Source organism: Fukomys damarensis, unplaced genomic scaffold (genome assembly GCF_012274545.1).
Source record: "Fukomys damarensis isolate Sample0158 unplaced genomic scaffold, DMR_v1.0_HiC HiC_scaffold_38, whole genome shotgun sequence".
Lineage (NCBI taxonomy): Eukaryota > Metazoa > Chordata > Mammalia > Rodentia > Bathyergidae > Fukomys > Fukomys damarensis.
Window position 1 is genome coordinate 65,122,986 of NW_022900950.1, and position 11,705 is coordinate 65,134,690.

The following is an 11,705-nucleotide window of genomic DNA, read 5'->3' on the forward strand; positions in this document are numbered from 1 at the left end:
CGTATTTGAACGGAATCCTGCTGAACACTACAAATGTACAAAAGGAGTGGCAATGTTTTATGGGGGCCACGAATCAATGGAGAAACTTCCAGAAGCCAAGAGAATAAGAGCTCTAAACTATAAAGAGAAAATATTGGGTTAACCAAGACCAAATGGCCCATCCCAGTGCTTTGCATTTGTGCCAGGAGCTGGAGTATGCGACGGCTTGGCAGCGTGGAACAAGAAGGATCTGAGTGGGCCTGAACTCCTTATTGGCCAGTTAGTTAAGGAAACTTTTTAGTCAAGTCAGTAACAAAACCTTTGTCTCGATTTTGTCACTGGAAAAGAATTTTGAGTACCACCTGTAGAGTGGCGCTGTAAGGGCTCAGAGAGATATTTCTTAGTACGTCATGGTACAGAGAAGTATATGGTGCTAGTTTAAAATGCTACGTATGGGTTGACTATAGTTCATGCTTATGAGAGGCCCTGGGAGAGTAGCTGTGTTACAGACAAAGAGACTGAGGCACAGTGAAGTTGGGTTCCTGTGCCCAGGCACCATGCCAGGATTTGAATCAGACAGGCAAGCTGGCTTCACTATCTGCATGCTAACCTGTGCTGCACTGCCATTAGTGTGGTCTCCTAACACCTAGGAAATTCTACACAGCACAGACCCACAAGTCCTTCTTGGAACAAACAGAGCAAAAATGAAGAGATGATGGAGAGACAAAGGAGGTGGGGTGCAACCATTTCAGTACCCACGATCTTAGGGAGCAGAAGGAAATCTTTTTCAACTGACAAACAGAGCAAGTGAAAAGTATTTTAGTCACCACTTCTCTCTAAAACCAATGATGTTCCAGTTTTCCCGAACTTCTGCAAGTCATGGGTCTGGTCAATCTGCACACAGTCTACACTGCTGTCCTCACTGCTCCCGAGGCTTTGCTATTCTCTGTTAAGCCTAAAGGAAGAAGGGAGAGCAATGGGGTCCTCAGGTGTTTCTAAACCTCTACTTCAGCACCCACAGGAGGCTCAGGGTGGCCCTCTGACAACAGTATCTGCTGATCTTTCTCCTGTTCAATAGCACTGTATTGCAGAGAGCTGAAAAGGGGGAAAGGCACACCTGGAGCCTGCCCGGTACAACATGCGTTGCCTTAGCGGGAGCAGCGCCCATGGCACCGAGGGCGGGAGGCTTACACTGCTAACCTGGGCTGAGCAAAGTCGTTTCTAGAATGCTGAGATAGTGCCTCATCAGGAGCAGGAACGGCGGAAGTGCAGTGTCTCCGCAACTAACGCCTGGCTCTGCCGTGGACAAAGCACCACGGTGAGTGGCAAGGAAGACAGCACCTCATCGTGCTGCCTGGTGACCATCACTGAGTGGATAGGGCGGTCCTAGGGCCACCCAGCATAGGACCAGTGGGGCTCTGTCTTCCCAGGGAGTAAAACCCAAAGTGCAACAATCTGTGAGTGCAGCGAACCTGACTTTCCAGTGGTCACTTACGTCTGTCACAAATTACTCTAAAAAAGCAGCCAGTCTGTCACAAATTATTCTAAAAAAGCAGCCAGTCTGTCGATGTCATATGGCCCAAGCTCCCTGATTCTCTGACTGCCCAACTTTTGTCATTTTATGATGAAAAAGACTTCTATCAGAAGTAGAGCTAAGGAAGTGGGGGGAAAAAAGGAAGAAGGGAGGGAGGCAGGGAAGAGAAAGAAAGACAGGAAAGGAGAAAGAAAGGAAGGAAGAGAAGGAAAGGAAGAATAAAAGAAGGAAGGCAGGGAGGGGAGAAAAAGGACACTGATTTACTTATGGTTAATATTTTTGGTAAAAAGGTAGCAGAACAGAAGGTTGAAACTATTGCCAAATTGGACGGGGTCATCATTTATTTAACAAAATCACCATCTCCTACAACATACAGTATTCCCTTCAGCCTTGGATACCAATACGCTACCCAGAAGACTTAGCTAACTCATTTACATATACCATGAATATTCAGCAGCAGCATCTGGGAGTTACTGGTATGCACTTCAAACAGCCCAAATTCTCCATCACTTTTTCTGTTTTGTTATTTAGAAATGACCTATTGTAAAACTTTTATCTGAGTTTCTCATCTGGGTAAAACTAAACAGACATTGAAAGTGTATGGGTTTGTTTTGTTTTGTTTCTGTAGAAAATCTAGAGGCTAAGATAGGAAGGGGCGTGTTGTTACTGTGTCTTGGACAGTACTGGCCCCAGTGTTGGATCAACAGCAAAGGGCTGCAAAAAGAAAGATTTACAATAAACAATAAAACACTCCATAAAAGATTATGGCTCTTAACAGTGATACATTTTCCTAAGTACCAAATGTGGCACAAGTATTTCCACCTTTAACATCTGAGGGCCATCGAGGACTCTGCTTCATGCAGAGCAGAAAGCCCATCCCTTCAGCTACCTTCCAAACGATACCAGGGTGTTACGGGAATTCTCACCCTGACGAACAAAACAAGAAGAAGAGGGGAAAGAAGGTGGGTGCAGTAGAGGAGAGAAAGTTCAGAAAATAACTTCAAGGTAATGAATGATGCAATGGTTTTAAAAGTGCAACATGAAAGGAAGGATGTCTTTTTTCATCTAAAAGACAATAATAACTCTCAGGTCTAAACTTGGGAATGGCAAAGAGAAAAGGAAGATGAAATGCAGGGAAGAAAAGACTGCTCAGTAATGAATTTTTGGGGGGAGGTACCAGGGATTGAACTTGGGTCCTTGCGCTTGTGAGGCAGGGGGCGGAAGCACTGAGCTAACCCCTGGCCATGTAATGAATTTTTTAAAACTCAGAACTCACAAGAATCTAGGTAGATTAGAGTAGCAAAACTTATTAAATGTACAAAGCCAACCATCCTGTAGTGATGTCCTGACTCCCAGCTGCACAGGGACAAGATAGCTTTAGTGAATGGGGGAAAGTGTATTTTCAAGTATAAGTACTTGATGATCTGTTTGGCTATGTATCATTTGATATAAAAGGGCTTCCAGATTTTTTTGTCCCAAAGGATTGGTAAAATATGCCCCAAAGAATCGGGTTAATTATTCCTTTGTTTTACCGTAAGGATGTCTGAAGAACAAATGATCTGATGTGGGTGTGTCCAAGAAGCTGTATCGTGCTAGGTGCCCACAGGCCCAGCCTGGGGTGGAAGAGCTCTTTGGGATCCATGCCTGCCCTCCTTAGCAGACCTTAGCCCCTGGGCCACCTCACCAGGTGACTTTGAGCCTTGGTTTGAGAAGGGCCTTCCTTCTCTCTACTAAGTTCCAATTAGCAACTCAAAATACCACAATACTGGTTTCTGGTATCGGTACTGGTTATTTTTGAAGAAGTGAAATGCCGACATTAGCCTAAAGCCATTCAACTTGTATTTTAAAAGCTCGGTTCTGAATTACTGAGACCTTGAGATTTGCACACTGCATTGTTATTTTGAAGTGAACAGAAATCACGGTTGAGAAAACAACCTTCCATTTTTCCAAAAGCCAGAAGAGCCAGGTGATGGGGCAAAGTTATTACAAGAACAAATCTTGCACAAGTTCAAAGATTTTCTGAACATGTGGCATATGGATATGATCAAATTAAAGTGGGAACAGGTAGCTCCCATATAGAATCTCCATGTCTATGTAATGAAACTAAAGAAAAGAGGACAAACTGGAAATGTCTTTGAACAAAAATTAGAGCTCACTAACAACGGACCATGTTCTTTTCCAAAGAACAAGATAGTTATTTTTAAAGCTTCTTAAACACACCAACTAAAAAGGATGAGGCTATTTGAAGATAAGGAATAAGAGAAATGTTTGGATTAGCTGTAACCATCCTCTCCACATTTCCTCTAGGAATTTAAGGGAAGAAGAAACTTTCTGGGATGCTCAACAGCTGGCATGAAATTATGCTTTCAATTCCAAAACAAAAGGACTATCACACTTTTGGTTTAGATTCCATTTTAAAAAATGATCAAATAACATTACAAGTTGAGCCCCTTATCAAAAGTGCTTGGGATCAGAAGTGCACTTTGGAATACTTGCATTAGAGAATGAGGCGTTTTGGGGATGAAACCCAAGTCTATCCACAAAATTCATTACTTATCAGCCTGAAGGTGACCATGCAGTTGTGTTTGACTGTAACCTGTCACAGGAGGCCAGACTGGAATTTTCCATTTGTGGCAACATGTCAGGGCCCCAAAAGTTTTGAATTTTGGAGCATTTCAGATTTCAGATTTTTGGATCTACATATATCCAACTGGTACTTTATTTTCAAACTTAATTTCTGCGATGAAAGCAATTTTCTTCATTCTTTGGAGGTGCTTAGTTTGTTTTTTAAAAAATTACTTTCCTCGATTAATTTATTAGCTAATAATTACAAATAGATGTTCAGCATTTCTTTTACTTACACATTTATGTTTGGCAGCATATTTATAAATGATGATATTTGAAGTTCAAAAGGTAGCTTAAAATGTAAGAAAAGTTATAATGGTATTCATGAATGATGTCCTTCCCTTCCCACTACCACATAAACGAGAAGGACTCCTGTTCCTGAATGACTTCATTTATTTATTCGCTGTAATGAAAAGAACCCTGAGTAGCAGGTCCAGGGATGTGGGGGAAGAGAAGTGTGCCCAAGATTAAAAATGACTGCTAGTCTCTGCCCTGAAAACAACCCTGACCATCCGAGACAGAAAATTCCTTATTCAAACTTGAAAGGCACAGTGGCCTCCTATGACCCCAGTGGGCTGGACCTGGAGCCAGGTCAGGGCTCACGTTGGGCTCACACATTTTCAAAGAAAGAGGGACTGTAGTGAGTCGAGCTGGAATTAATCTCTAGGCTTTGGCAACCATCAGCTGGGACGTTTATCTAAACACTGAGGCTGGCCCTGTACATTCAGTGGCTTTCTAAACAGGTCTTGTGGGCAGAAGGAACCAAGGCCAGGCCATCGTTCAGGCACTGGGGTGTCTTCTTTCCTGTTTGGAGGTGACAAGGAAGGGAAAGTGTGTTTCCTCCTCTGCCTATTGCACTGATGTGGCTGGGGATTTGGCTAGTGTCAATCAAACAGAATTTTCTCAATAGGTAAAAGGTAAAAGAGTTCGTTTTGTAAGGTGAGAATGGCAACATGGAAAATACAGAGATACATCAAAGAATCTGGGAGTGAATCCATCTGGGATGGGATATAAAATATACTACAGGGGCTGGGAGCACCGCTAAGTGGTAGAGTGTTTACCTGGCATGTGTGACACCTGGGTTAGGTACCCAACAATGTAACAGATAGATAGATGGAGAATGAATGAATAAATGAATAAATAAATAGGGCCAGGGATTTAGCTCAGTGGTGCTGCCACTTGCCTCGCAAGTACAAGGTCCTGAGTTTGATCCCGGTACCAAATAAATAAATAAATAAATAGGAGAGGGCATGGTGAAGCAAGCGAGACAGAATGCTAACTGTTCAACAGAGATGGTTGTTATTTTTATTCTTTCTACTCTGTTTTAAAATTTATCATAAAAAAACAGTAGCAACAACCAAACCAAAAAAACCCAACCAAAATAAACCACTAAATGGAATAATAAATAACAGTAAAAGAAATATGCAAAATAACAAATACACATTATACCCTAAAACTAAGTGATTAGTATCACTAAAAATGAACAGAATAAAAAGTTTTAACTGTAACGTGTTTTTAAGTTCTCTAATTGGCAAAACTTTTTTTTTTTTAAATGATAAAGCACAGGATTGGTCAGACATTTGAAATATCTCTCTCTGTTTCTGTCTCACGTTACCTCCTGGTAAATTGTAGATCGGATCTTTTTGGAAGACAGTTTGACAATTCACAGCAAAAGCCTGAACAACGTAAGTGCTGTTTGGAGGTCTTTTATCCCAGCAATGCAACAGCTAAGGGGTGCGGGGGGTCCTTGAGATCCAATACCAGGGAACTCATTAAATATAAGTTATGACACCATGCATCTACGAATACTACACAAACACTAGAACAATACTGGAATATATTAACTGCTATGGAAAGATGTTCATAATATATTGATTGGTGAAACAAGAAAGATTATCAAACTGTGTACATAGTAGGGTCCAATTTATATAAAATAATGTAGATATATAAACAAATCTAGCAAGGATCCATACCACCTCCTTAACAGCAGCTCTCTCGGGCAGCAGGATTATAAGGGAGATTTTCCTTCTCTGGAAGTCAATTATCTCAAAAGCTTAAAAAACAGTGAAGTCTCACTCAGTGTTTAGGGTCCTTTACTTTTGAAGACACTGGGTCTTGTAAAGAGTGAGCTGAGGGGTTTGGGGACAGTTCAGGCAGGAGCAGCTGATCTAAACTGGGACCCTCAGAATCAGTCCGTTTCAGATTCAGAAGTTAAGAAGCTGTGGGAGGAAGAGGCTGAATAAAATATGGTGGAGGAAATACAGAGTGTGTTGGAAAAAATTTATACCAGCAATGCTTTGTATTTTCTTCTTAGGAAAATACAATGCCTCCTCTTTACGGTTGTCTTAGAGGAGGCCAACGCGTACAACCTAACACCGAGTGTGTGCAGGAAACCAGTTCCGGTTGCTGGGCTTCAGCATTCATCCAGTGGGGAGCCGGAAAACTTCTCAGGACAGGGAGCACAATGCCAGGCCTTGTGAGGGCCGCTGCAGTGGAGAGGCCAGACGGTGGGAGCCGAAGCCAACCACGCAGCCCAAGGAAGTGAACCCTGCGAGTCAGATGCTCAAAATGTCAGCCTCAGAGGGCCCTGGAGCTCATGCAGGAGTCTGGCTTCTCCCAGAAACAAGGGCCGTGGGCTCTCCGCGGAGGGCTGACAGATGCCCCCAGTCCTTCCTGCAAGGCTGCAGGGCTCTTTGTTGTGTGAGTGACATGTAAGTGCCCTTCCAGCCTGCTGCCTCGCGCAGGAGGGCCACTTCCTCCCTAAACAGAGGCCTGCCCTCCCATCTGCCCTTTTTCTGGTGACAACTGTGGAGACACCCTGGAGAGAAAAATCCCAGAGAGGAAGAGGACAGAAGCCAGCATCTACGCCACATACACCTTTTGGTTCCATTTCCTCTGCATTGCCTTACACTGCACAGTCAAAGGCAGCAGCCGAGAAGACTGCGGTACTCGACTATCTCCTCGGTACTCAGCTATGTCCTTAAACACCAGCAAATGCACACTCCATTCCTGACCATCAGGAGTTATACAAACAAGACAGAAGACTACTGCTGGCCTGTAATCCCAGCACTTCGGGGGCTGACACAGGAGGAGGAGGGCAAGTTTGAGCCCAGCCTGGGCAGTTTAGCAAGACAACGTCTCAAAAAAAAAATTCCCAATATCTCAAAACAAAACAAAACAAAACAAAAAATCAGACTATTACAAGTCAGTAGAAAGAAAGGTGGAAGAATTCTATGGGAAATGAAGAAAAGACAGTCACAGCCTTCTTCAGATCCTAAAAAGGAAATTTAAATTTGTTCCTTCAGAGTAACACCACACCAAAGGGTTCTGGGAACATGTTATTTCAACCTAATGACCCAGTATAGTTGCCACAAATGGGAGGAAAATGGCAGAGGGTGACAGCTATGGGACAACAGCTGTAGGAGTAAAAGTAAAAGCAACAGTAAAAGTACTGAGAAAGGCTTGGGGAAATGAGAAGGGGAAAAAAATCCAAATGGCAACAATGCACCAAAGTAGTTTTAGGCTGTGTGTGTGTGTGTGTGTGTGTGTGTGTGTGTGTGTGTGTGCGCGCGCACACATGCTTGCATGTGTGCGTCTGATAATCCACTGTCTTCAAGAATGAGTTGTAAGTCTTGGAAAAATGAAAACATAAGGTTTGCAAAGGAAGTATTTCCAACGAAAATGCTTGGAAGTCAGCACTTGAGTAAGGGCAGTTTCAGGCAGTGGCACAAAGGCATGACTTCTGCAGAAATATTATTAACATCACAGACACCAAAGACTTAAATATTGTTTGGGACAGTGTTCCATTAGACGGCAGCGTATTGAGAAAGGGTATTATGGGTCCAAATCTGGACTTCCCCCAAAAGGGAAAATAACTGAGTGTCCTAATCGAATGGGCTCCATGAAATCAGAGGTAATTTCCATTCTTTAGAACTGGAATTCTCAGTGCATTTAATTTTAACATCACAAACTATGAAGAATAAAGAGACTGCATGGAGAGCGCCTCAAAAATCATGAATTTCCTTTGCCCTGCCTCGTTTCTTTTCTTAATTGCTTCTAATTCAGTGTTTTCCAAAAGTAAACTTTTACTTTTTAAGGTAATACAGCATTATTCTCGTGCTCTCCACAGAAATGAAAATGGGAAATTGCATGCATTGAGGCTGCACATCAAGCTTTTACAAATTTGTGCAATTTCTATTACCAAATCATAAATATTTAAGGGCATGCGTCCAAACCATCACACAGGAAAATTCTATATTGGACATTTTCAAGTGAATATGTCTTTTAGTAAACACTGTTTGTACCATTATCTAAATCATAGAAAAATGGCCCACATTTCAGATTCTGAAAATTGGGCAAATTAAATGTTGGTTTGCACAGCATGAGGTAAGTCTATCTTCCCCCAATTTTCCCACTTCTGCCTCTTTTTTCGAGTAATGGAGAAAGGGACAATTCAAGCAAACACTCCTTGCTTTTGGAAAAAAGCAAGCCAGGTGTGAGAAGTTTTTCTTATAGCCATGTCATCTTATACCCCCACAGACACTGAATTATTAATGGGGAAAAGAGAGAACGAATAACCTAGAGAGGGTTCTTGGCAGCCATTGTTCCAAGTTCATGGTGTTACACAACATTGAGCATGTCCAATTCACCTGCCAGGAGCTATCTGATTCTTACTCTAGGGTTCCATTTTCCTACTTCGATCTTATCCAGCATCTGGCTGGGTGATGGTCCATGTCAAAAGATGTATATCTTCTCTTTATACCATGAAACTTTGGGATCTGGTTATGATATCATGCCTCATGTATTTTCATCTACCAAATGATCCTAAGAGCTGGTTATCTGTTCCCTGTAGAATCTAGGCTTGTGCTGGGAAAGGAAACAGAAAAACTGGGATTTTATTAGTCTCCTAAGGATTTTGTCCTTCTGCCTCCCGGGCCTGGCTGGGACTCTTCCCTCATCTCATTTGTCAGATGGAATGGCATTAAGGACACTTGGTCTACATGCTATTTCAAAGCCTTCTTTACTCCTGGGTTGAAATTTCTAGATTCTGAGGTTAAACAGGCAAAGGACTGCTGTTTTACTATTTAGAGTGAAGTTCCAGCTAAGGAACTGATTCAACAGAGGTGCCTTTACAAGGGCACAGAGCAGGGCAGAGGGACAAGGTCAAGTCACTGGTGAGCAGGACCACATGATCCAGTCATTCCAGCTGCTAAGTAAATTGATTTCTCTGCCTGCCTACATAGTGCTCTTTGGTGGATTGTTTTTCTCCTTTACTTTTGTGGAGATCATCCTAATTTAGGCAGTGTACTCTAAATTCTTAGATTTAAAATAAAAGCATTTTCAAACCAGTTTTTAAAAGGATGCCTGGAATCTATTTCAAAATAATCTGCCCTTAATAATTAAACTGTCTTAAATGTACCTAGCAACTTAGCAAAATTCTGAACTTGACTCCGATCATAAGCCATTGGTCTGAACAGTCAACTTCAACGATAACAAACAGAAGAAATGTGGTAACTGAACAAATAGCCCACTAAGTACTTAAAAAGCTGCAACTCTGCAGGCTTGATGCAACTCTTTTTGAAATGTACCACAAGTCATACCCTAAAATATCATCTATCTACTGACCTTGTACACACAAGATAAGATCCTTTAAAAACCAGAATCAGAAAAGGAGAAAGAGAGAGAGAGAGACAGATACAGGCAGACAGAAAGTGTGTGCATCTTTTTCCGTCTCTGCTATCAGTTAAGTTAAAGACAACCTCTCGGCATAGAGCAGCATGATTTTAATCCATTTGAAAGAGTGAGGTGAGGGGTAAAACATCTATTTGCGGATAGGCTAATTCAGCAAGTTGCACACTGGAAAGAAAAATAAAAAACGTATCCAGGATTTTGTAGAATTATAAACTCAGAAGTTTTGGAGACCCCGATTTCTGTTCCTTTGCTTTGGACAAAAGATCTGATTTGGATTTCTTCTTACTTATAATCTCCTGGCTAGAGGAGAATTTGAAAATTGCTTAATTTTTGCCAAAGAGTTAAAAAAATTCTCTTCTGTTGTATAATTACACTTCAGCTCCAGCCAAGGCAATTTAGACTTGAGGTACATTTCAGTTGCTTGGGGCTAGTTCAAATCTCCTCTTAGCTCTTCTCAGAAGCATACCTTTCTCTTAGGTAGGCTTTACCATCTAATCTTCATGAGCCAGCAGACACCACCACGGGACAAGCTGTTAGGGTCCTGCCTGGGTCTCCTTACTGCATGATGCACCCACCCCAAGGTGCTGAGCTTCGGGTGCCACGATTGAGAACCCCTTCCCGCTGGAGCTCCCATTAGGGGGACACACCTCCCCTGCTGGCCGCCCAGAAGCTGGTGACGATGTGGGGGTGCAAAGACTGGCCCTCTTTGCCTCAAGGCAGTGCTGACCCTAGTACTCACATAGCTCTGCAACTCCCTGGGTGACTGAGCTGAGGTTCGACTTCAGTGAAACCACAGCCGCCATCACCTCCAGACCTGACATTGTAGCACTTCCTCAGCAGAGCACCTCCTGAGAATCTCAAGCTCTAATTCTAGGGACCCTGGCCTGGGACACTTCAAGAATCTCCTGGAAGCAAATGAAAATGGACCACGACACCTTAGACCAGGGACATAAGCAGATGTGTGACAACCGTAGGATCATACAGAGCAAACACGAAAAGGATAACATGGAGAAGCAGGAAAGCTGCGGGAGTTCACTCTTCCATTTGCACATCCGACTTAACAGACAGAACATCCTTTCACTGCCAGACTTTCCCTGTACAATCCACAGAGTAGCTTCACGAGACATTTTCCATCTGTGTCTTTACCTAAGAAGACATCGCCAGCCTGTTGACAAGGTTCCTTTCCCTAATACTACGGTATCCAGGGTATCCAGCTGGCATGGAGCAAGCTGGCTTTTGTGTTGATTTCTGTTTGATACTCAGAAGTCCTAAATTCCAATTAACAGAATTAAAAAACACATCAGGTTAAAGTGAGTCCTGTCCACATGCCTGATGATGCTCTGAGGTCAACTCATAACACACCAAAAAGAAAAGCATCATTCATTCTTTCTTTCAATAATTAAAAATACAAGATGAATCAACTACTCCCATTGGGAAAAATCAGTGTCTGTTGGCTCAGGAAGCAAAGTGCCTTGACTTAAAGATGCCGTGGTAGTTCATGGTACCTCTTCCCAGTCCTTGGCTTCCTCTGGGTTTGTTCTGTAAAGCCCCTGTCCGGTGCTAATTCACAAGCCTGGGGTGCTATGGGGGTGGCGGGGATCCTACAAAGGCGCTGTGTCTTCCACAATCTCCTTTTCTGCAGTAGTAAAGTGTGTGCTTGTTGGATTACCTATGCCACTTCCCTTTTGGGTGGACGTTGAGGCTTTGTTTAAGCAGTCACGCTAGCTGGTCCTCTTCTTTTCCCAATGGCAGACTGATGGTGGCCAAGCTGGCTGACACCCTCAAACTGCCTTGCAAAATGGAAAACTCCTTGCCCACCGTGTGAGTGGTATCAACCGTGATGCTTTTCTTCCTTCTCCTTTCCCTTTCCCCCTCC

General features: G+C 42.8%; 1 protein-coding gene across 5 annotated transcripts in view; it reads right to left on the bottom strand.

Moving 5' to 3' along the window:
• The window catches only part of Znf827 (zinc finger protein 827), a 155,969-nt gene that overhangs the window by 54,246 nt on the left and 90,018 nt on the right, over nt 1-11,705 (bottom strand). The window lies entirely within an intron of this gene.